General features: G+C 44.8%; 1 long non-coding RNA gene across 1 annotated transcript in view; it reads right to left on the reverse strand.

Annotated features, from left to right (window-relative positions):
- The window catches only part of LOC125322322, a 48745-nt gene extending 32549 nt beyond the window's left edge, over positions 1-16196 (reverse strand). Inside the window, exons 1-2 of the long non-coding RNA XR_007201952.1 lie at positions 16082-16196; positions 15229-15381 (exon numbers count right to left, since the gene is read on the reverse strand). This is a non-coding gene — a long non-coding RNA (uncharacterized LOC125322322). The remainder of the gene's footprint in view (positions 1-15228; positions 15382-16081) is intronic.
- Positions 16197-23002: the final 6806 nt, after the last annotated feature.

The raw sequence follows: 23002 nt of genomic DNA on the forward strand, positions 1-23002 counted from the left end.
GACTATTTCAGTTGGAAGGGGCCTGCAATGATCGTCTAGTTCAACTGCCTGATTAATTCAGGGCTAAACAAGTTAAACCATGTTAAGGGCATTGCTCAAATGCTTCTTGAATTGCATCGGCCACCTCTCTAGAAATCTTGTTCAGTATTTGACAATTCTCTCAGTAAAGAAATCTTCTTAATATCCAATCTAAACCTCCCCTGATGTAGTTTTGAACCACTTCCATGCATGTTATCACTGGATCCCAAGGAGAAGAGCTCAGTGTCTCCCTTCCTAATTTCCCTTCTCAGGGAGCTGTAGAGATCACCCCTCAGACTTCTTCTCTCCAAACTAGACAAGTCCTCATAGGGCATTCCTTACAGTCTTTTCACCAGCTTTATTGCCCTTATCTGGATCCAAGGACTTTCACACCCTTCTTAACCTGTGGGGCCCAGAACTGCACACAGTGCTCAAGGTTAGAAGAGCAAACAGCAGTATAATCACCTCTTTTGATCTGCTGGTTGTGCTGTGTTTGATGCATGCCAGGATGTGGTGCCTCTTGGCTGCCAGGGCTCACTGCTGGCTCACACTGAGCCTGCTGCTGACCAGCACCACCAGATTGCTCTCTTAAGCCACTCGTCTCCCAATTTTTACTTGTGCTCAGCATTACTCTGGCATTCCAGCTTGTTAAATTTCATCCCATTTACCACAGGCCAATGCTTCAATCTATCTAGATCCCTCTGCAAGGCCTCTTGACTCTCAAGAGAGTCAACAGCATCTCCCAGTTTGGCATCATCAGCAAACTTGCTAATGGTGCACTCAGCTTATACATATCAGACCTTATAGTGTCCTCTGCAAATAGAGGTACTGATATTCATTATATTACTCTCTTTCTTCCTCTTTTTTCTTCTGTTATTTTTTGTGTGAATTTTACATTTGATTAACCATTGTAATTTTAGAAAACAAATCATTGAGGTGTGGCCACACGTCACATCTCACTGAAAGCCTTTTGAACTGCAACCTTCTCTAAGGAAATTGGGTTTGCACATTGAATTACCTAGAAATCACATTCATATATCTGATGGGTTTTTTTCTGGTAATGTCATATTATTGTCTACACTCAGGAAGGTTCACTAACTGATAGGGATGGAAAATGCAGCCCATCATTAGAAACAAAGACTCTGTGTGCTGATGATCAGTAAGAAATCTTCCCTAATGCCTTCAGCTCTGTATTTTCCTGCTTTCTGCAATAGTTACTCTGTTTGTCAACTGTCTACTCTTCTCTTCAGAGAGGCTTTGATTTTTCAGCCAATGGGAATAGACTTTGGAAAAAGAAGCTGGAGTTGTCAAAACCAACAGCCAAACCTCACCAATCCTCATAAGAAGAAACCTAGATATACCCAAGGAAGAGCTCATTCATGGAAAAACCAAGATGGGTTTGTGGAGAAGTATTTTAGCAAGATTAGTATTTAGCAACAAGTGATTGTTTCAAAAGTCAGTAGCAAGTTCCCAGATAGATGGTAAATATTTATTTTGAATAATAATGTTTTAAATTCAGAGCTGGTCCATAGACAAGCATCCTATCCAACACGCCCATGAGTCAGTGATAGATCAGAGGAGGATCCAGGTCTTCTACTGGCTCCTATCACGCTCTGTGCACGTCAGACCATGCACTCCCCCTTGGCAGGTTGCCATTTCTCTCCCAAGACAGAAGTGTCCCTTATCTGCACTGCTTTATATAAACAAGTCACCTGATTTCACTGCTAAGGGGACATCTGTAGGATCAACATCAAACTCCATCTCCAAACCTCTGATTGCCGGCATTGGTCATAGTCTGGCTCACACGTAGGCTGATCCCACCGATCTGCAGGCCAGGGACACACAGGCACAAGGAGAGTACTGACCAGGACGTGGATCCTGCCCCCATGGGCAATGTGGGTCCTAGTAGGCTGGGCCATGCCCTCCACTGAATTCTCTAGCCCAGAAGTGGGTTCCAGTAGCCCTGTAATAAGCCGAAGGCTTATTGACTATTGACTATACAGAGAAGATCCTGGAGAGAACCTGGCTCACACATTCGTTTATGAGAGTTTGGCCATCTTCTACATGTCTCAGAGCATTTCTCCAGGAAATTTTATTTTTTCCTTATCTCATGATTTGGTGTTTGTTTGTTTAAAGTTCCTGAAACACAGTCCAAGCAGGTTGAACCTTGTGACTTGTGGCTGACTGAATGCTGCTTTGCAAACAAATGTGCCATGACCACAAACTGAAAACAGTGGGCTTCAGTCCCAGGGAGATCTCCTTTTGCTCTCCTTGCAAGCCTAGTAGCTTCCATAGTGGAATCCATGTCTGCACACATCCAGAGGTCTCTCCTGGAGAGGCAGGCTGCTCTTTGATCTGATACCCCAGCTGCCTGCTAATCTCCAGTCTTTCACAGCTACATCATCAACCCTACAGCATGAACAGTCCCATGCCCTGTGCCTCAGTGAAAAGGCAAACATGAACCATGGGGAAGAAATTACTGCTCTGTTTTGGTTGTCCTTTCTGGCAGCTGGTGGCATTCCCACCATGTCCCCTTGAAAGTCCTGATCATTCTTGTCAGACTGCCTCCGTGCTGATAATTCAGTACAGCAGCAGCACCTGTTACCCCAGTCTCCTCCCTCAGGGCTGGCTGCCTTGGGCTCATACAGCAGGAACTTCCTGCAGCACATCCTGCCTTGCAGGAAAGGCATGGCTGGAAGTGTCTGCTGGTCAACGAGCACATTCAGCATGTCAGCTCATGCTCTGTTCCATGCAACTTTTCCATGGCTACATTTCAGCGATTTGATCTCTGGGTAGAGCCCATGATGTGGCAAAGCCTGGAATCTCCCTCTGCCCAAGGATTGTCTCCAGCCGTGGTAAGACAGGCAGATTGCCTAGGCCAGCTGGTGCCCTTCTGAGACCTGTGCAGCGCTGCTCTTCTGTGCTGACCTGTGCTGTCAGTGCACCTGCTCAGGAAGGCCCACAGACCCTCCTGGCTGCACCGCAGTGATGTGCAGTCTCCCTCAGCATTGTCCTCAGTTCTGCAGCCCAAGATTTTTAACTTCCTGGAGATACGGCAGAGGAAGAACATAAGACAGGAAGATAAGCAGACAGCAGTTTTAAACAGTCCCCTTTCCTGAATTTATATGTTTATTTCAGAGAAAATTTCTATCTCAGAAGTGATATTTATCTTATTTTCCCCTCTTAAATAACTCACCAGCAATTCCCATCCTCTCAACAAGTGATGGGGGTGAATGTAAATGTGTTTGTGTACATGACCTCGATGCTGACCATGGGATCTCTGTGCACCCCAAGCTTGCTGTTATCTTGAGACAGTCACCTTGACAAATCAGCAGTGGTGAAGATATTCTGTGCGCATTTTGGCTTCCCAAGATACAGTCATGTCACTGTTCTTGGAACAGATGTTGAGACACATTTTATATATATACATTTATTTATTTTTAATAAATTATATAAATTCATATATGTTCAATATAAATGAATTATTATTATTATTATTATTATTATTATTATTATTATTATTATTATTATTCCTTTCCTAATACATCAATAAACCTATTTTTCGGAAGTCCTCTGACATTTGAAAAGTTGGTTTCTCAGCCCCATCTGTCCCATGTATGTTCCCTGAAGTGGGGGAATGCAAATCATCAGCCCCATGACCGCTGTAAATTAAATTATTTAGGTAATACAGAAGTCCTTTGCTCTATCATCCACCCTGACAGTAAGTGTCAATAGTCCAGTGAATGGGTTATGCAGGGTTACCTTGCTCCCAGCTGATTCATTTTCTCACCTGGGGAGGGGAGGCCTAGGAGCAAATATCTGGGGGTTTCCAGTTCCTGGGCTGAAAGGGAACTTGATGGTGTCTTGCACCCTGAAGTTTGTTTGTTTGGGAAGTTTGTCTTTGCAGAGACTACAGACCCTGATTAATGTGATGTTGTTGCTATGGTCATTGCTCTATCCTGCAATGTTTTCGGTTTCCGTCTTTGCTGACAAGGCCTTTAGCACCAGTCTAAGGGCAACGAGTAATAACAGAGAGGAACAGAGTCATAATGACTGTCCTCTGAGCAAACAATTGATATGCTAATGACGTTGGTGGGAACGCAGCTCCTATCTACAAAGAGAGGGACTGGAGAATGAAAATAGGACAGGGCAAAGAACAGAGGAGATTAAAAAAATGAAGAAGACTCTTTTGGCATTTTTCCAAGGACCTAGAATAATCTTTGTGGAGGAAAGGGAAGGATCCAGTGTGATTTCGTACCAGGAGGAAGTCTGCTTTATCAGCAGAGCTAGCAGAGGAACTGATTCAAATTTAATATTACCCCACCACAGAGAGGATATTGAAATACAGAAATCTGTGCAGAGCTTTTTATTTGAATTTTATCTTCTGTGCACTTCTGGTACTGAGTAAAGAGCTCAGTTGTTCCTGAATCCCATCTCAGCCCACGTTTTCAAAACAACGACATGCTCTAAACACTTAAAAAGAAGCACCAGATTTCCCAGTACCTGTGGTCCCGAAGAATGCAGTGCTTTGCAAGTGGCAGCTGGAATACAAAGCCCAAAAGTTATGTTTGAGCTGAGTTGTTGTTTCGTCTCTACACAGGACAGCAACCAAAGCCAGTGGCCTAGATGTGTTTTGAGACAGGCCATGGAGAAAAGGAAGCTGCGGTCAGTCGCAGTGTGTGACAGCCCTGGGAACAGTTCTGTGCCTGCCTAAAGAGGGGATCTGCTCTAGCCAAGTCATGGGCAGCTGCATTTCACACTATCATTCTTTTCTTATTTGCCCCCACAAATAATCTATGACTGAACCAGATGTATTTTTAGAAAAAAGTCCATTCTTGGCCAAAGACTTCAAACAATGAAAAATCTGGAAGTCTCATGAGAATCTACTCCAGTGCTAACACCCTCACTATTAGAGGCTTATTTCTGCTCTTGTTTTTTACAGTTCAGTTTCCACATTTCAGAGTAAAGAACCTCTCAATCTAGATACTTTCTTGTGCAGACACTTTTTAACCCCAATCAAGTTGTCTCCTAGCTGTCTCTTTGATCGGCTGAATAGATAGAATTTCTTTAAATCTCTGTTTGTAGAGGGCAATTTTCTTACCATGAACCATTTTCATGCAGTCTGGGATCTGAGCTGAACAACACTGAGGGAAAAACTTTGGCCAGACTGTGTTTTGAGAAAAGACTTAGGAGATAGACTTCATTATCTGATTACATTTGGTGTTAATAAAAACTTGATTATACAGCAATAAATTCTGCAGTTTGTATTGTTTTGGAATGACAAAAACTTGAGTTATCTATTGCACTTCTCAGTTAACTTCTTCCCTTTGAAACTATTAAAACAAGTATGATTATATTGCATCAATGTAAATCAACAGGGATGCCCTGTCCTGGTTACAATATATTGAGTTTTATTCACAACATCATGAGTTTTCTTTTTAGGCATTTTCAAAAGTATAAGTCTCCCTTTCAGGGTGCTCAGTAGCAAAATTAGCATTTGCTTTTTGTCCCTGTGCTCCCAATTTTTTCATGGTTGTCAGTCCAAATATTTGGCCTTCAGAGCTGTCTGAGGGGAAGCATAAATCAGGCATATAAAAATCCAGTATATAAAAATGTAGTTTCTCTTACATGCAAGACAAAAGTTCCTTTTTGCAGGTGCAAATATGGAAGTAAATCTCTGTTCAAAGGTGTGGTCACTGCTTTTTCACTGCAGAAAGCTTTGCAGCATTATGTTACTACGGTGAGAAAATTGTTATTGGTCAGCTAAAGGCCAGTAAATCGTAACATGCTACTGCGTCTGCCATAGAAAAAATCATGATCTCATGATGGAAATGTTCACTGGGCTATATTATTACTGCAACTTGTCCTCTAAGAACAAGGGCAGAAGCTCGAAATGGATATGGTGCCGGCACAGTTACAAATGAGAGTACTCTGCTATCCACATGCTTCTGCACCACTTCTCCTCCCACAGAAAGGTCAATGACATAGAGGTGAGAGGATTTATGTACCTGGTGCCCTAGTAAGAAGTGCTTTTAGGTGGGCTGGGCCTGGGCTGTAAACAGCCCCACCAATTTCAGCTAAACATTATTAAGGTCATAAAGTGTCTCAAGATTCACGTAAACTTTGTGCCAGCTTGGCTGCAGCCCAGGTGCATCTGCTGTGAAAGCCCCCTGAGAATGGTTGGGGAGCTTGGGACTATGCTAAGTCAGAGCGTGAAAGGCTTTGCTTTGGGAGGTTTTGTGTCTGGTTTTGGCAGTCCAGCTTTCTATGGGATAAAAACACAGCAAAAAGAAAATGCAATAAGGAAGTCTTATGGCCTCCTGAGGCCCTCTGTGGCTGCGAGTGGCATCTCCAAGTCAGTGGCTGGGGCATCCTGGTATTTGGGTTCATCTGAAAGTGCAGGTGTATTGCTTTAGAAAACAATGGGGACTGTGGCATTGAGAGGTGAGGTGAGGTGAGGTTTTGCAGTGCTGCTGGCTTCCACGCTCCGGTGTAGGAGGTTTGCCCAGTAATTCTCACTAATTATTTATTGTGTAGGCTTTCTTTTGAAGGCAGTGGCTTTTCCTTCTCAGGAAGGTAACAGCTTGTTCCTCTCCCTTTGCAAAATCACTGACTGCCACATTTAGCTAGTGGTGGGGCTCAGTGCTTGCCCTCCTTTTCCTCATCCAGTGGCAGGGTACAGATATGAGGGGAGGCTCAACAGTGTAGCCCAAAGTCTGCATTTGCAGCGTGGGGATGGGGATGTCCTACCTGGACATCCATACTGGGATGGCAGCTGGGATGAAGTCAGAGGACTGCGGGATGCCGGAGCCAGGTGTGCCAGTGATCTCCCACACACCCATGGGGTTGTCAGCTCTGACATCCCATAGCACCTACAGGGCACCCTGTAACACAAGAAAGGATGGGAGGCCCTCCCAGGCCCAGGGAAGGGCTGTGCTCCAGTGACAGGAGACTAATCAGGCTGTGGCAGCCTGGTGCTGCCTGATTGGTCTACAGTGACATGAAGATATGCTTCCAGTTCCAGGGGACATCTTCCCGAAAGAGATTTTGTATGCTAATCCCTTCTGCCCTCATCAGCCAGGCCTCAGGCTGCCAGCTGCTGAGCTGCCAAGTTCCCAGCAGGAGTAACCTCTGGTGCACTGATAAGATGGGATAAAAGCCAACCTCTCCAGGCTCCCTTGGCTGTGGTGGGCTCTCCGCAGAGACCCCTGCAGCCAGCCCTCACTGGATGCTGCTCTCCTCCCTGTGAGGGTGATGCAGTCACCAGTGAGGAAGGTGCCTGGATCCGGGTGAACATGGACCACCAGTCCACAGATGGGGTCACCCCAGACCCTGGGGAGCAGGGAGAGGGTTCTCTAGCCCACCATCCCTGTCTTGGTGAATCTGTCCTCTTTTCTGTGCAGGTCAGATTGTGAAGCAAAACTGGGCACACCGATGATGGAAAAGGCTCTTATCCAAGGGATTACCATGGCCTGAAATACAGGCAGCTCTTTGCTCTAAAGCTCAGAGAGCAGAAGAGGGTCTGCTCTCCCCCATGGTGATCTCTGAAATTAGCTTTGCACTGCCCATGACCCCTGGGGCTGTCACAAATATATCCCACTGCTCAGAGCACCTTCAGAGTTGCTCATAATGTCAGGAAAAGCCTCCTTTTGGCAGCTGGGAATGGCTGGAGTAGACCATAGATTGTGTCATGGACATTTGCCCAACCTCTCTGCAAAGAGGATTATAAGAGCAAGTAATACACACCTCTCTTGCTGATATTCCTGCCCCATGGGGAATTCAACAGTGACAAAAGACTCAGGTGTATGAACTCCTCTGCTTTGCTGCAAAGGTTCTGAAATACAGTCAGGTTTTGGGCTCCTGGTATTTTGACTGGTTTTGCTGTCATATCTTGAGAGATAGCTCTTAAATTACATGGCACTAGCCAAGCAGCATCCTGCTAAACAGCAGAAAAACCCATGTTGCAGCGAAATGTTCTATGACTAACTGCATTAACAGGTTTGTCTCTCCTTCCTGAAAGCTGTTTTAAGAAAATTAGGTTGGTTATGCAGACAAATCATGTCTCTTTAGTAGATCTATACTCTAATCAGGTGAGATAAATACCCAGAGACTAGTTATGGGGGCTGTATAAATACCTCCATAGATAGAGGCATCAAGAGATGAAATGCAATGATATTTATTATTTTATGAGGCTCATTCCTTTCTCTATGATGTAAAGAGACATGCTTCATTGAGTGTCAGTAAAGTGTCTTTGATGTAGAGAAAACTCTACTAGTTTTGATAGATTTGATCTTTTAAAAAATAACTGTATATTAAAGTATTTTCTATGAAGCTGGTGACCTTTAATGTCACATTACTGAGTCTCAAGTGGCCATACATGGCTGTGACAGAGCAAGGGCTCTATGTGACTCAGGGAGTCCCATAACACAGGAGCTCTCCAAAAGTATTAAGTGTTCGGCACAAAGTCAAGACACTGTAAACCCTACACAGCGTGTTTCATATCCAAATGCTTTCTGCCATTTAGCTTTTTTGGTGATTGATTGACAGCACTGCAGGTACCAGGAATATTTTCTGAGCCTATTTTCTCTGAAGGATGCTGCTGCCTGTTTCAGTAGTTGTACATAAATTGGCAATCCAACCCTTTGGGCTGCTGAGGCAGACAATGCTAATACATGGAGCCAATGAGAATTATGTTTGCCAGGGCTGGCCCTGGTAATGGGCAGCCAGCCAAGGTTTCACAGCCTTGGTGATATCCTCAGAGATGAAGGTGAGGGGGTAGCCCCAGTTGCTTATTTTAGGTGACTCATAGATAGTTGCTTTCAGAGAAAGGCAGATAGACACAGCTGTTGATCAGAAATATGTCCTGCTTGCACAGCAGTTTATGAAAGAGATAAAAAAGGACCATGCTGAAAATACCTGTGAGAGTGTTTTCACAGGTGTTTTCACAGTCCAGATTGGCCCAGGAGCTAGGTGGAGGAGACTTGAAGATCAGACAGGCAGAAAACCTCCCTCTGACAGTCCTTTCTGCAAGAAGTGAGAAGGAGGTGGCGAAACATCCAAGCCCCTCAATGCTGCTTGCAGGTGAAATCATGCAGAGAGAGTTTGTTCCTTCTTCTCAGGATTTTAATCAAGGTTGTATTCTCAGAGGGAATATTACACTTTTTTTCTGTGTGGGAATACTCTACTTCTATTATAATGTCCTGCTTTGGACCCTTTGGCCAGTTCAGGGCCATCACATACCATTCAGTGCTAGGGATCTCTTTAGGAACAGAAATAGTTGATGTATGAAGTTCTTGCCTCTTAGTGGAGGACATGTCAGAAGCCCCGCAACTGGAAATGAGACAGCGTGTTTGTTAAAGGTTTATTTTAGTCATGGTCTTCACCCTCCTTCCTATCCTTGGGTTAAAGAAAGTGCTGGTTTCCCTTCATTGTATTTGTTTCAGTTGCTGGTTGCTCTTAATGACTGCAAAGCCCCACCCTTCTATGAACGGGTCAGTGCCCAAAACATGCCCCCATTCAGATCTGCCGAGTTTAAACAGGTGCTTTTTCTAACCTACAGTAAATATGAGCTGACTTTTTAAAGTCAAGTTGTCCTTCTCAGAGCCTAGAAGCAGATCTCACCTTTGCGATTACCCTCAATGACTGTGAATTTAAGTTACACCTACCCTGAAAAACTAGGATCTTGGGACATGGTCCCTGGCTGATGCTGAACCTGCTGCTTCTGATGAATGGTCTAGTAAACCCTCACATGACAAAGACACCTGAATCTAAGGCTGTTGGCAAGCAGAGAAATTACTGTCTGCCACTGCACAATGCAATGTGAATGGGGTTTTGTCCATTTCAAACTCTTATCCTAAAGTTGTATTTATAGCAGGGGCGGGGAGTGCAGCACTCCTCCCACGTATTCTGCCTGGTGTGGAATGTGCTTTCTGGTACTGTGGCAGGTGAGTGGCCACCCCACATTACTGCTGCTGAAGGCTGTGGGTGAAATGCGTTCAGCAAACTCCAGCAATACGATAAGCAGTTGATCTTCACATCTGCCCACCACCAAGAGGAGGAGGGAGGTGCAGTACTCAAGGAACTGGAGAAGGACTCAGGAGATTCATTTTCACTCTGCTATCCTTGCTTGGAAACAGCCAAATCCCTTTTCCCCAAGGATGCTGCTTAGGACAATGGGAAGAGTCCTGGGGGGATGACTTTGGGAGCTAAATGCACAGGGCAAGCTAATATGTGTCATCAGGTGGCACACATTTCATCCCCAGCCAGAGCCAAAATCCGTCACTACTCTCCAAGATAAGACACATTTGCATTTGCTCTTTTTACTAATGATAATGGAGAAGAGGGCACAGCCAGTGGTCCCAAGATACGACCTCAAGTACTTCTTTGTGATGGTACTGTTACATAGATTCTGCCAAGGTGGGGTTGGAGGGACAATGTTCCCTGGTGTGACCAGAAGTCCTTTAGATTACATTTGCTTTCCTGCCAAAAGTAGCACAAAAATGCTCCAAAGAAGGAAGACCAGCACCCTGTCCCTTCACAGCTGTCCCCAAATCAAGATGGAGACCTGTCTGTCCCCCAGTGCTTGTGCAGCTCATTGAGAGGGATCAGTAATTTTGTGGGAGATCAGGTGTCAACCCATGCAGACCCAAGCTGAGTTACAGGGTGCTTGTCAGCCCAGGATAGCACAAGCTCCCCCCAAGACAAGAAGGGACAGAGGCCTGTGCTCCTTTGCAGCACAGTTTCCCCTTTATATGCTACAAGTGCCAGGGTATGGGGCTGTAGGCAAGGCAGGGTGAGGATAGGCTGGAGAAGACAGCAGTGGGCTGAGGGTGAGGACCAGCATGCATGGAAAATTGCTGCCCTGCGCTCCCAGGCATGTCGGCTGAAACATGGCATGGACAGATCAGTCCAGCTGAGGAGCAAAATGGCACTGTAGGTGCACAGACATGTAACACCCTTCACTAATATTTGGCAGCTCACATCTGCCTGCAGGGCAGAGGGGCAGGGGGAGCCAGGGCACCTTCTGAGCAGGAGGCGGGCAGCAGCATGACAGTGTCCCAGAGCAGCGGGCACGCTAGGGCTGAGCGTGGGGATTAGCGAGGGAGTGGGGCATTTTCCAGAATTCATATTCAGTGTGCTTAGCTTAATCCACTGTTTTGCTCCATTCCCTTTCAAGCACCATATCCCACCAGATATGATGACTTTTCAAAGCCCTTTTTGGGGTGAGTTCTCTGTTTGTTTTTGTGGGTTTTTTTCCAAAATACTGCAGAGGCAATATAACACAGCCCAGCCCTGTGTACGTGCTGCACCATTCTGGAAGACGGAAAACAAAAGCTAAAAGAGGATGGTTAACCTTTTCTAATTGTCACAGCACAGGACTAGTTGCCAGGAGGAACTTGAGTGCTAATCCTACTTTACTCACCATGTGACCTTTGGGTAAGTTACCTAATTAACTTGTCCTTCAGTCTGAGGAGCCTGCAAAGAGCAGGTGTTCCAGTGAAATCCGGCATTGCTGAGCCAACCTGTGGCCTTAGGAAATAACCAGGGAATAAAACCTGCTGCACTTTTTTAAAGGTGGTATTAATACACAGAATTCAAATGTCCTGCTGTAAATTTAAGCTTGCTCTTTAATTTTTTGATGGGGTACAGGATCGAGCCCAGACTATTTGGCTGAACAGAAGGTCATTCTGTATGGCATTTGGTATTTGTGGAGGAGTGATACAGAGTGATCTGATCAAATTATTACTGAGTCAGTTCTGTTCTCTGGAATTCATTTCCTTCCACTGGAGGTACACAGATCCTGATTTTCCCTGACCACCCTGTGCTGTACTGTTGCTGTTAGAAGTGCTCTCCAAATATCACTGTGGCTGCCCTCTAGGAGGATGTGGGATTAACCCTCTTTTCCCTTGCATTTGAAAGAAGTTTTCAGGCTGACTTAAAAACGCTCGGCGCAAAAAGGTATAGTTATCCCTTGAGTCCAAGCTTTTTCCCATTCAGTTTCTCTCCCTTCCTGCATATGTCTTTTTTATTGACTCACTTTAGCCGTAGCTGAATCTCTTTCTTTCCTGAAATTATTTGGTATTAGGTACATAAACACAGTTGGATTCTTAATGCTAATGGGAATGAAAAGCTACTAACAACCATCCCCAGAGATCATCCTCTCTCTGGTGAAAGATCTATCACCCTGCACTGGAAAAAGCATTTTACAGAAGTATTCACTCCCTCTTTAGCATTTGATGTCAAGGAAAATGCCATTGCATCTCTGCTATCGATTACAGACACAACATTTATTATTATCTGGCACTCAGGAGGCAGACCTGCCTCCTGCGTTAGGTATGGCTTGTTTTCCAGGTTTGATCTCTCATTTAAAGAGGGAGCTTTTCATGGAGATTTTTTTTTGCAAAGAGACAGTCTACACCTTCTCTTTCAAGAAGTTTGGTCTTCGCTGTCTTTTGCTACAATGATCCAATACAGTCTTTATTTAAATCTTCCCTTTTAATGACATGCTGTGGACTAGACAGCTGAAATGCAACCTTGGTTTGAATGAATGGATTCTACAACCAGGTTTTTAGAATAAGGTATTGATCCCTTCCTATTCAAAAGTGCCTGTAACCGTGAATGGTCTAATTGAAACCGGAGGCGCTTGCTGCAGACTAAGGAACAATTCAATGGGATTAAGGCGATGTCGCATCTGGGCTGTTGTGATTAAATTTTGCAAATATTAACTGAAAAAATCTTGGCTCAAATCCTAGCCAATATGTATTTGAGCAGCTCCCCAGAAAAGAGTGGAGCTGAGCCTTGCCTGAGGTGTAGCAGTGTTGCTGTTTTAACACGTCCTTCCATTGTCTTCACTTGACAGAATCCAAGGATTTTGGCTCAAAAAGGGCAAGCTCTTTGAGGGATGTTAAGGTTAGAGTTTAGAAAGAGCAATTTCCAGGGGAAAAAAGTTTGCAACATGACAATGAAACCAGACAGAAACCCCGCTGCCTTGAAAAATAACTCTGGGAGTGAGAATCTTTCCCACAAACCCAACAAGCTCCTTGGGGCATGTCCGCAGCATGCAGTGAAACATGCTGCAAAGATCCCAGTGCTGGCCACTGAGATAATGGCAGGACCAGGAGCAGAACAACTGTGTCAGTGTCTTGTCTGCTCAGAGAGCAATATGCCATGATTTCAGGAGAGAGTTCACCGTCCTTCAGCTTTTGTGCTGTACGCAATTTACAGACTAGTCTGGGGGTTGCTCTGGAATTTTGGCAAAGGCAGTATAGGCACACTAGCATATTCCCTCACCCAGAGAGTAAGACTTGAGACATGAAAAGGACAAATTTCCTTTTCTGGGACAACAGGACAATGTCACTTGTCCCTGAATTCATTGCTAACAGACTGTTTTGTTCTTCGCATGCTCTTCAGAGGAACTCATTGTAAATCTATCCAGAAACTGAAGCAGAAATAAATTTAACTGTGCATTTATCACAAAGAATATCATGCAGTGAGTCCACTATGGCAGTTCTAGTGGTGGGATTTTCTGTGTTGGGTTTTTTTTGTTTCCTTTCTATGGCTGCCCATTAGGTTCCAGGTGCTGAGATGCTGATATCCATCTGTGAATCTGCTGCTTCTCTGTGAGACTGCCAGGCTGACTCAGAGCCAAGTTTTGCAGAGCTGCCACAACTAGAGTGAATAGGTCATTCACAGTCAGGATCTCCCAGCTTTGAAACTACTCCCCTCTCTCCTTTGGCCTGAAGTAACCTGTTGAATCAATCTACATCCACTTGTGAGCACCAAACTTCAGGAATAATTTTGACCAACTGGAGAGAGTCCAGCAGGCAGGAATAAGAGTGATTAGAGGGCTAGAAAACATGAGCTATGAGGAAAGACTGAGAGTTGGGTTTGTTTAGTCTGGGGAATTGAAGACGGGTAGATGTGCTAACACCCTTCAAGTATGTGAAAGGCTACTGCAAAGAGGAAGGATAAGCTGTTCTTCATGTCTGCTGAGGACAGGAAAGGAAGTGACTGGCTTAAAGTGAAACAAAGGGAATTCAGGTGAGATGTTAAAAGTCATTTTCCAATTGTGAGACTTGTGCACCCCTGGGATTGTCTGCTCTCTGCAAGTGCTCTTTTGGAAAGGCTTTAGCAGCAGCTGAGATAAGTATCTCATCACCTTCAGCGCGGATGATCCTATCTGGAGGCTGGTGGAAGGGCAAGATAACCTTGAAAAGTTTCTTCCAGCTCTGTTTTGCGTGATTTCTGCTATGGATGCAAAAAGTCACAAAGCCGATTCTTAATTCTCTGGTAGGTGTTTTGTGATCAGGCCACCATCTGGTTTTACAGACTGCTGTCTGATGGGAGAAAAGATTAGTTGTTCATCCTAAAATTGTGCAGAAGAATATCCTCAAAACACCACAGGGGCTCCTCTTCAAGGGAGTTACAGATGCAAACAACCATGAAGGGCAGGACTCACCTGATGTAAAAATATGTCTCCCTGGTGGACCAGCTGCCCTGGGCAATGTCCTAAACCATTTCTCCAGTAGTGACTGGAATGGTGGGCTTGCAGTGAGGTACACCTAGGTGCCCAAGCAAACTGAATCAGACAGACACCCAAGCAGCCAGGACCTGCTGAGTTTCTTTATGTAACTCAATAAAAGGAATAGAAACAAAACAAAAGCAAAACCTGACGCACACAACAAGCAGCACACAACAATCCCTTCTTCTCCGGTTTCACAGGGAAACAAGTTCCAACACTGTAAACTCAAAGATTAAATAAAAGTAAAAAGCCAAGGGCACCCTGGCATGCATGTATCAGACCTGGGTAAAACAGCAGTGTGCACACCCTCAGAGATTTAAACACCATGAGGTGAGCAGGGCCTTAGGACCCAACAAAGAAGCTGCTTTTTCAGCAGGTTCATTGTGCCTGTATTTTTAGCACTTCCTTTTCTGTAACCCTGTCCATTTTTAATGAGGGAACATTATGCAACTGGCGTTCACCCGCAGGACGGCCCAGTCATGGGCCAGCACAGGAGGAGGGGAGGCTTGGGTGGCAGTGGTGGCTGAGGGCACCCCAGGCTGTGACTGCCCATGATGCTGCTCTCTAAAGAGGCTGGAGCTCATCTTTGCTGCCACGAGCCAGGGACTGCTGGGCAGAATTCTTCCATGCAGCTAAGCCAGCACAATTATCAGTGACTAGTTTAGAAGTAAAAGGCATCTCAGACATACCCATGGAGAGCAGCTCTCCCCTGGTTGTGAGTTCAGCTCCTTTCTGTTGCACTTCTGTGTCCTTTTGTCCTCTCTTGTGACTCTTCTGGTATTTAGATTCAAGACGCACACACCAGCCAAGGGCCAGCTAGCTCCTTCGACCTTCCACTTCATCTGCAACAGACCCATTTCTAAGTAGGAATAATGATAGATGCTGATGAGGTGCAAGATTTGACATTCATCTGGGAGTGCAGAGGCATGCAATTTCTAATTTCACCAAAAACTAGAAATGGGTGGATATTTTTCTCTTTTGTTTCCACAGTTTTAAAGGTCAGCAATTCAGTTGAATTTCCATAGGTTTCAAAAGTGTTTATTTTTGCATGGATTTGCTAGTTGCTCAGATTTTTTAATTCATCTTTCTCAACTTGAAAAAATATGAATATTAAATTCTTAACTTCAAATTTAAAATTTTCTTTCAAGAAAAAAATTCTTTTTAATTGTTGCCTTTGAAAAACTGATCATGCTGATCAAGGGAAATGGTAATTGAAAAATCTAGAATAAATGCTAGAGAAAAAGACAATGGAAAAAAATGGAAATACTTCCAAAAATACTTGCAGAGGAACAGGCATGTCGTTCTTTAACTCTTTTAAAATTGTTAGCAAGCTTAATATAAATGATGCACAACCTTGGTTCTATCATTGCACCTAAAAGAGTGGAGAAAGTTTTCCAAGGAGAAAGTTTCCATTTCAGATGGAGGGATTTTTTGGTTTATATAGTGAACTTCTTGAAAATTAGGAAACCATTTTCAAACTATGCGCATCAGTTCTTTTATCCCCCCCCCCCCCCCCCCACTTTGAAACATCTGAAAACATACAGGTCTGGTAGAATAATGCTCCCAAGATGGCAACACTTCGAGGATTTTTTCTGCTTCCACTCCTCTCCTCAGGCAGCTGGAAGGCTTTCTGTGCTTGGAGGACCTGTGGCTGGGGCTCTCAGTAGCTCAGTACTTGGGATGTGCATGTGGCTTCTGAACACAGTTGCTGGCAAGCACCGAGGGAGGAGGAAGTTGTCTTTCTGACTAGTCTAGTTCTGGTACCAAGTCAGGGCTGCGATAATAATGCCATCAGATGCTTTAGAAATACTGAGCAGGACAGAGAAGTGTGTGTCCTGGACAAAAGGATTGTGACCTTCATGCGCTGTCCAATGAAATAAGTCAAATAATTTTGCTGATCACATTCAGTATTTAGGTTTTTTTGCTATTTTGTGTCTGGAAGGGTCTTTGACAGGGTGCCAAAGCATTCAGTTATTTTTATATTTGGGAGTATTTCTCCCCATGAGACCCAGACACCTACTTCCTGTGCATTTGCTCACACACACAACGGATGTGATTACAAGTCACACTGTGTGTGCCCAAGTTGTCTCTGGGAGCATGAAGTGCCTGGATCCCAGATGGCCAGGAGCCATGCAGGGGCAGGGCCAGGGCAGGGTGCATCTGGTGCAGCTGGGGTGCAGGAGCCATGCACACGGGGCAGGGCCAGGGCTGGAGCAGGGTGCATCTGGTGCAGCTGGGGTGCAGGCTCTGTATGAGCGCCTGGTTGTTCTTCCCAGCGTTGCTTGGGGCAAAGGTTACCAAGTTCAGGTCTACCCTCTGCTTCATGTATGCAGGATGTACTAATGCTTTAAAATGCTGCTGAATGGAAGGTGTTTTATGTAGAGAGGGTATTACGCCTTTGTACAGCACTGTGGTTCATGTATTTACTTTGGGTCCTGAACACCCAGCCCGAGTTACTGGAGCAAGTAATCTCCACATGCATGTTGTCGCATGCACCACGAACTGCTGTGACCCAGGCAGCTGCCTCATGAATCCAGCTCAGGGTTTTAGCCTCATGGCACTGCTTCAGATGCCAGTCAGAGGGACCTCCTCTTCTCTTATGCAATGGTGTTTGGGTAAGGTTCTTTGTCTGGAAAATATCCTGCAGGGGAATCCCAAGCTAGATCTTTCCTCGACTGCCACTCCTGCCAGCTGCACACCTAGTACTGCAGACCATGCCGAGACTAAACAACAACTTTTAAGGTTGTTGAGGAATTCTGCCTGAATTAATGTAGCTAAATCTGCACACCTCAGCAGGAAGAACTCTTCACACAGTACAATTGTGGTGGATTGTAGCACTCAATGCACTATGGAGTAAGCTGTGGTACAAGAACAAAGCATTCTGGCTGCTCTCATATCCCACTGGGACCTGTCAAACTGGAATACCCCTCTATGAAGCCCTTGACTTTAGGCAAATGGCAGGGCTGCAGTCCTCCGGGAGACAAAATTTTCTTGTGCCTATGGCAGAGGTCAAGAGACAATGAGGCCAGGCTAGGCAGTAATATCTGAGGGACCCAAAATGGAAGGAAACATGATTAAACTGATAAAATGTGTCACGCCTACATAATCCTGTGCAGCAGAGGTAGGCAGAAAATCCCACCCCTACCGCTTAGTTGCAGATAGCAGCGTCTGTTAAACACTTCTTATTGTAGCTACCAAGATGCTGGTATCTGTGTTATTTCCTGGCAAAAGGGTGTCATTTTTGCTTCACTGAAGCATGACAAAGCAGGAATGGTCAGTGTTTGGCCTGTGCTTAAGTGTCAAGGTGTCTTATAACTGCAACGCACAGTGTCTGTATTTTCGTGAAACTCATGAAGTGGAGGAAGTATGAGGAAATCAGAAGGATGAGGCCAGTAGTCATACCCTTTGTTTGTGCATATTTCCACAGGCAAGACTTAAGTCATTAAAGTAGCTGCAGCTGCTTTTGGAACAGCCACAGAAGGACAGGATAAGTGCACTGTTAAAGAAGATAAACTGCCTTAAAGTTGGTTTGACACTGCTGCTAGAGGATCTGTGGACAAGTTTATGAGGCTGCAAGAACTTGATGTGTCATGACATCCTCAGTCTATTCAGGTAGAAGTGGAAACTGACCTCATCTAAAACCAAGTATTTCAAGGGCCACCAAAGTAGATTCAGTGGTTTCACAAACAGGACATCAACTGGGATTGTTTGGTGTCTGGTTTAGAGCTCTATATGCGTGACATGGGACAAGTCCCATCACTCTCATATGCTCTCTTTTTCCTATTTATCTTTTCTCTTCCTTGCTTACACTCACCAAATATTCAGGCCATGCACAGGCCATTACTAAGTGTTCTTACAAGGGTTCATGTGCCCTCTGATGCCTCTAAGTATGAAGTTACCAGTTTAGTTTCCAAATACTGTCAAATGTTTCTAATACATAGAGCTGTTTCTTTCCACTGTCTCTTTACTAAGCAGTAAAAGTACTGGAAAGCCTTTGTGTTCTCCTGTGAAGACAAATGGGCAACTAATTCCCACGCAGTCACCTTTTCATCTGACAGAGGGACAGGCACATCTCCCCAGGGCTGGTCCAGGGATTTCATTTCCCTAAAACTATGATGATGAACATGAAGGCTGTGTTCATCACCAGCTTTTATGTCACTTTTCCAAATGTGACATAATCAAGAGAAGGGTGCCTCTTTGGGAGCAAGAAGGGTTTAAAGAGGAGATCGCTAGCTCAGCTGATGGACCATTTACTAATATTTGTTGGCTATTTCAAGGCTGATGGGCAAGGAAAGCTGGGCTGACATCTTGAATGGCTTCCCTCAGGCCAGGCCTTTGCTTCAGAGAGGAAACTGCAGACCCGGGAGATCCATCTCTCTGTGTCTAGCCAGTGCATGCACGTGCCACGAGCAAAACAAGCCTAGGTGAGGTCCCTCAAATGTAAATAGCCATCCCAGAACATCTCTGAGGATTCCAACCAGCTACCTCAGGTATGTCTACACATGCTGTGCTTGCTTTTCCCAGCTGCAGCCTGCATAGCTGGAGAGCTAACACAGATGGAGAATCCAGCTCCCTCGCTCCCAAGTGTCCAAGGAATGACCCAGCCATCTGCAGGAATCATTACCATCCTCCATGAGAGGGGACAAGGTCAAACCAATTGAATGTTGTCTAAAGAGGATCTTGGGGAGGGAATGTTTTCATTACAACAGTTCATCTTTCTTTTCACAGTTCATCAAAAGCAGGCCTTCTGCATACACACGCAAGACAAATAGGACCGAGGGGTGATGACGGATACTGTAGGCCCGCGGTGATTGGGATGACCCTCTACTCACACAGTTGATCAAAGGCAAGTAAAACAATCAGCCAGCCATCAGCAAAGATGTAATATTAAACTCCCCAAACACCTCATTTAATTAAGTCTTTATGATCAAAATCTCCATACCAGATCTTTTAAGTTAAACACTCTTAGACCTTGCCCTAAGATAGCAGAAAAGGACTTCCGGAGGGAAAACATCTGTAAAAAAATTATTCCTAAAATAGTGTCTCTTCCCTCTACCCTCCCAAATAATTTGCTCTCTGAGAAGATACACTTCTGTCTGATTTGCTCTGGTAGAAAGTTGGGGTGCCTCATGCCCAGCACTTGTCCCTGGTTATTCTGCTGCAAACAAAAAGCAGGAAACAACAAAGCTGCCATTTATGATGTGGTATTTTTGTTGTGGTGATGACTAAGGTGTGATAAACCCTACCTCTGTGAACCAGCTGCTGGCCTCACAAGTCTGAGACAAAGCTGACTGAAAAATGTCAGGCCTGGGCAGGTGCAGTGCCAGTGCAGGAGGGGAAGAGAGACGGAGGGGAACAGGCATACACCAGGAATACTTCAGTGTGGAGGATGCTTGCATTGTTCAGCCTGGTCCCCAGAGCATAAACATTTCTGAGCTAAACTCTAGTCAAGAACAAGATGGAATGTGAAATGCAGATGTCCTGGAGGTGGAGCTGGAATTTATAGTAAAGAGTACCTAAGCTGTTAGAGCAGGTCCAGGGGTGGGGCACAAAAAATTATCAAGGTGTTCGAGCAACTGTCCTTGAAAGAAAGGCTGAGAGAGTTGGGGTTATTCAGCCTGCAGAAAAGAAGGCTCCAGGAAGACCTTAATGTTGCCTTTCAGTATTTAAAGGAAGCTCTTAAGACTTTTTACCAAGACCTACAGTGACAGGAAAAAAGGTGACAGTTTTAAAGTGAAAGATGATAGATTGACAGAATCATGGACTCAGCAAAGTTGTAAGAGACCTTCAACATCATGTAGTCCAACCCACAATGCAACACTGACATTATTTCCTCTAAACCGTATCTCCAAGTGCCACATCCAGGTGCCTCTTGAGCACTTCCACTACACCACCTCCCTGAGCAACTTATTCCAATGCCTAACTGCTCTTTCAGTGAAAAAATGTTTTCTATTATCTAATCTGAACTACCCCAGCACAACTTAAGGCCATTTCTTCTTGCCTTTCACGTGAGACATGGCAGAAGAGACCAACCCTCACCTCACTGCAACCTCTCAGGTAGTTATAAAGAGCCAAGATGTCCCACCCACCCTCCTCTTTTCTTTATGATGAGGATGATGAGACACAGAAACCAATAGCCCGGAGATGATGTGGATGCCACATCACTGGAATTGCTCATGGTAAGCTGAACAGGGCCTTGAGCAACCTGATCTAGTGCAAAGTGTCCTCGTCCATGGCCAAGGGGTTGGATTAGATGACCTTTAAGGTCCATTCCAATACAAACCATTCTATGATTCTTTGATCTCCAGGTGCCTCAGATCCCTGAAACACCCATCTTTGTTTGAAATACATCCTGCTTTGGAAGCTTCTCTCTCCACTGGCCAGAGGAATCTGCAAAACTGGCTTCAACTAGCTGGATCCATGACCAGAGATGAGCCCCATCCTTTAGTATTGCAGTAATTATTGTAAAGACATCAGACATTGTAATGATGGCAAATGGGTATTCTTTTAATTCCTACATGAAAAGGGTTTTTTTAAATTTTCTCTCTGTTTTCGTCATTGCTTAAGCAATTGGACTACACCTGAAAGGAATAACTCAACCCTGTATCATGTGTTCCCACCTCACCACCTGTGTTCCTTGGTTATCATGTCAATCTGTCAGACAGATTGGGGATTTGGATGAGGAGAGGAGAGGAGAGGAGAGGAGAGGAGAGGAGAGGAGAGGAGAGGAGAGGAGAGGAGAGGAGAGGAGAGGAGAGGAGAGGAGAGGAGAGAATTAGCTATTCAGGAGGAACCCCAAAGCCTGTGGTTATGTTTTATTTTGTTAAAACACATGCATTAGTTAAATTTTCCAGGGTTGAGTTCCAAATCCCTCACAGTATATTTAGTAAAGGTAACAGTAGCCTAAGACCTGAGTCACTAAAATTAAACCACCCTTATCTGCTCTACACCACTATCCACTTATTTATACCTCTATCCACTTTAATAAACCACCAGGTGACTTAAGTGCTTTGACAGGTTTATACAGTTAGGTTACTCCTAAAACTGACTCCTTTAGACACTGTGAAGCACTATTTTTGTCTGTTTGTTTGTTTGCTTTCCACCTTCCCCTAATTGCTATGCTATGCGGAGATCTGTTTCCCCGGGCAGTACACACTGCGACGTAGACCCTCGCTACCAGATCAGCTGTACCTGGAGATTTTTTCATGTGTGTATTACCATGGCATAGCCATGAAAGGCAGAATTGTTTGTAGCTGGAATGGGACTCATGAAGCAGAGCAAAACGTGAGGTTGCAACTACATCTGGTGATCTATGAACTAAACTCTTGGTGGTGGTGTCAGTGGAAGAGCTTTCTTTCATGACAATTTGGTGAGGAGCCATTGCCATGTAGTTGAAGCTGGAATTGGTGACTACCCTAGATATGTTTCCTGCCTTCAGACTGACCAACCTAATGTCAGCCCAGAGCAAAGGAATGTGGGGAGGAGGAGCAGAAGTTAAAAGAAAAGAGCCCTCTCAACGTTATCATTAAGTCTTCCTCTGGGGCTTGGGTTTCAAGCAGACTCTCCGAGAGTTGCATAAGTAAGACCAGAGAAACTCTGGACTGTGTGTGCAAAAGTAACACAATGAAAGCCTAAAGGCAGACAGCAGGATGGAGGACACAAATTATCCTTCAGCGGCCTCTGTATTGGTGAAACCTGTCCAGTGAATGACTCACTGCTAAGGAAAAGGGATGTTCTATAGGACCATGTAACAGTGAACTGGAGTCTCTCCCTTGTCAAGCAGCCACAGAGCTAAAGGGTATCCAAGTTGGCATTTCTGTTCTACCTCATTAGAGCAGTTCAAGCTTTGCTAATATAGCAAGGGCCTACTTTTCTGGCTCAGTGGTTAGAACATGCTGGGATTGGACGGGGAGTTACCTGATGTATAAGCTCTGATCCAGGGAGGAGCTCATTAATTTTGCAAAATTGAGCCCCATCAGCAGAAGTCCTAGAGAGCCACTCACCACTGGGGTGAGTGCTTGGGGGTGTGAGCCCAGATCTGGGAGGTGGCCAAGATGTCAGCTTAAGATGGCACTCACTCATCACCATATGGTACTTCCAGTTGACTTAAAGATTTCCAGTGACTGGACTAAATTTTAAAAGTGTTTCAGCAACAAAACAGAGAAGCAAAAGAAGAGATTTGTTTCTATCCAAACCAAAACATTTGGAGATTTTTTTTTTCTTTCTTTTCATTTGGCTGATGGACAAGTAACTTCTGCATTATTAAAGGAAATGAACTAAGTCTTCTGTGGTAGTAAGTCGTTCCCCTCCCCCCTTTGGTTCCAGGGGTTCAGGAAGGTCAGCAAAGGCTCTGACCCCATAGTTCACAGAAACCAAAAGGTCGTGTTCTCCAGAACAACAGCTGAGTACTCTGCTTCAGGATTGACTTTGTTTTATCCAAGGTGTTTGTTTGGGCTGTCTCCC

This window comes from Corvus hawaiiensis, chromosome 3, assembly GCF_020740725.1.
Source record: "Corvus hawaiiensis isolate bCorHaw1 chromosome 3, bCorHaw1.pri.cur, whole genome shotgun sequence".
In the NCBI taxonomy this organism is placed as follows: Eukaryota; Metazoa; Chordata; class Aves; order Passeriformes; family Corvidae; genus Corvus; species Corvus hawaiiensis.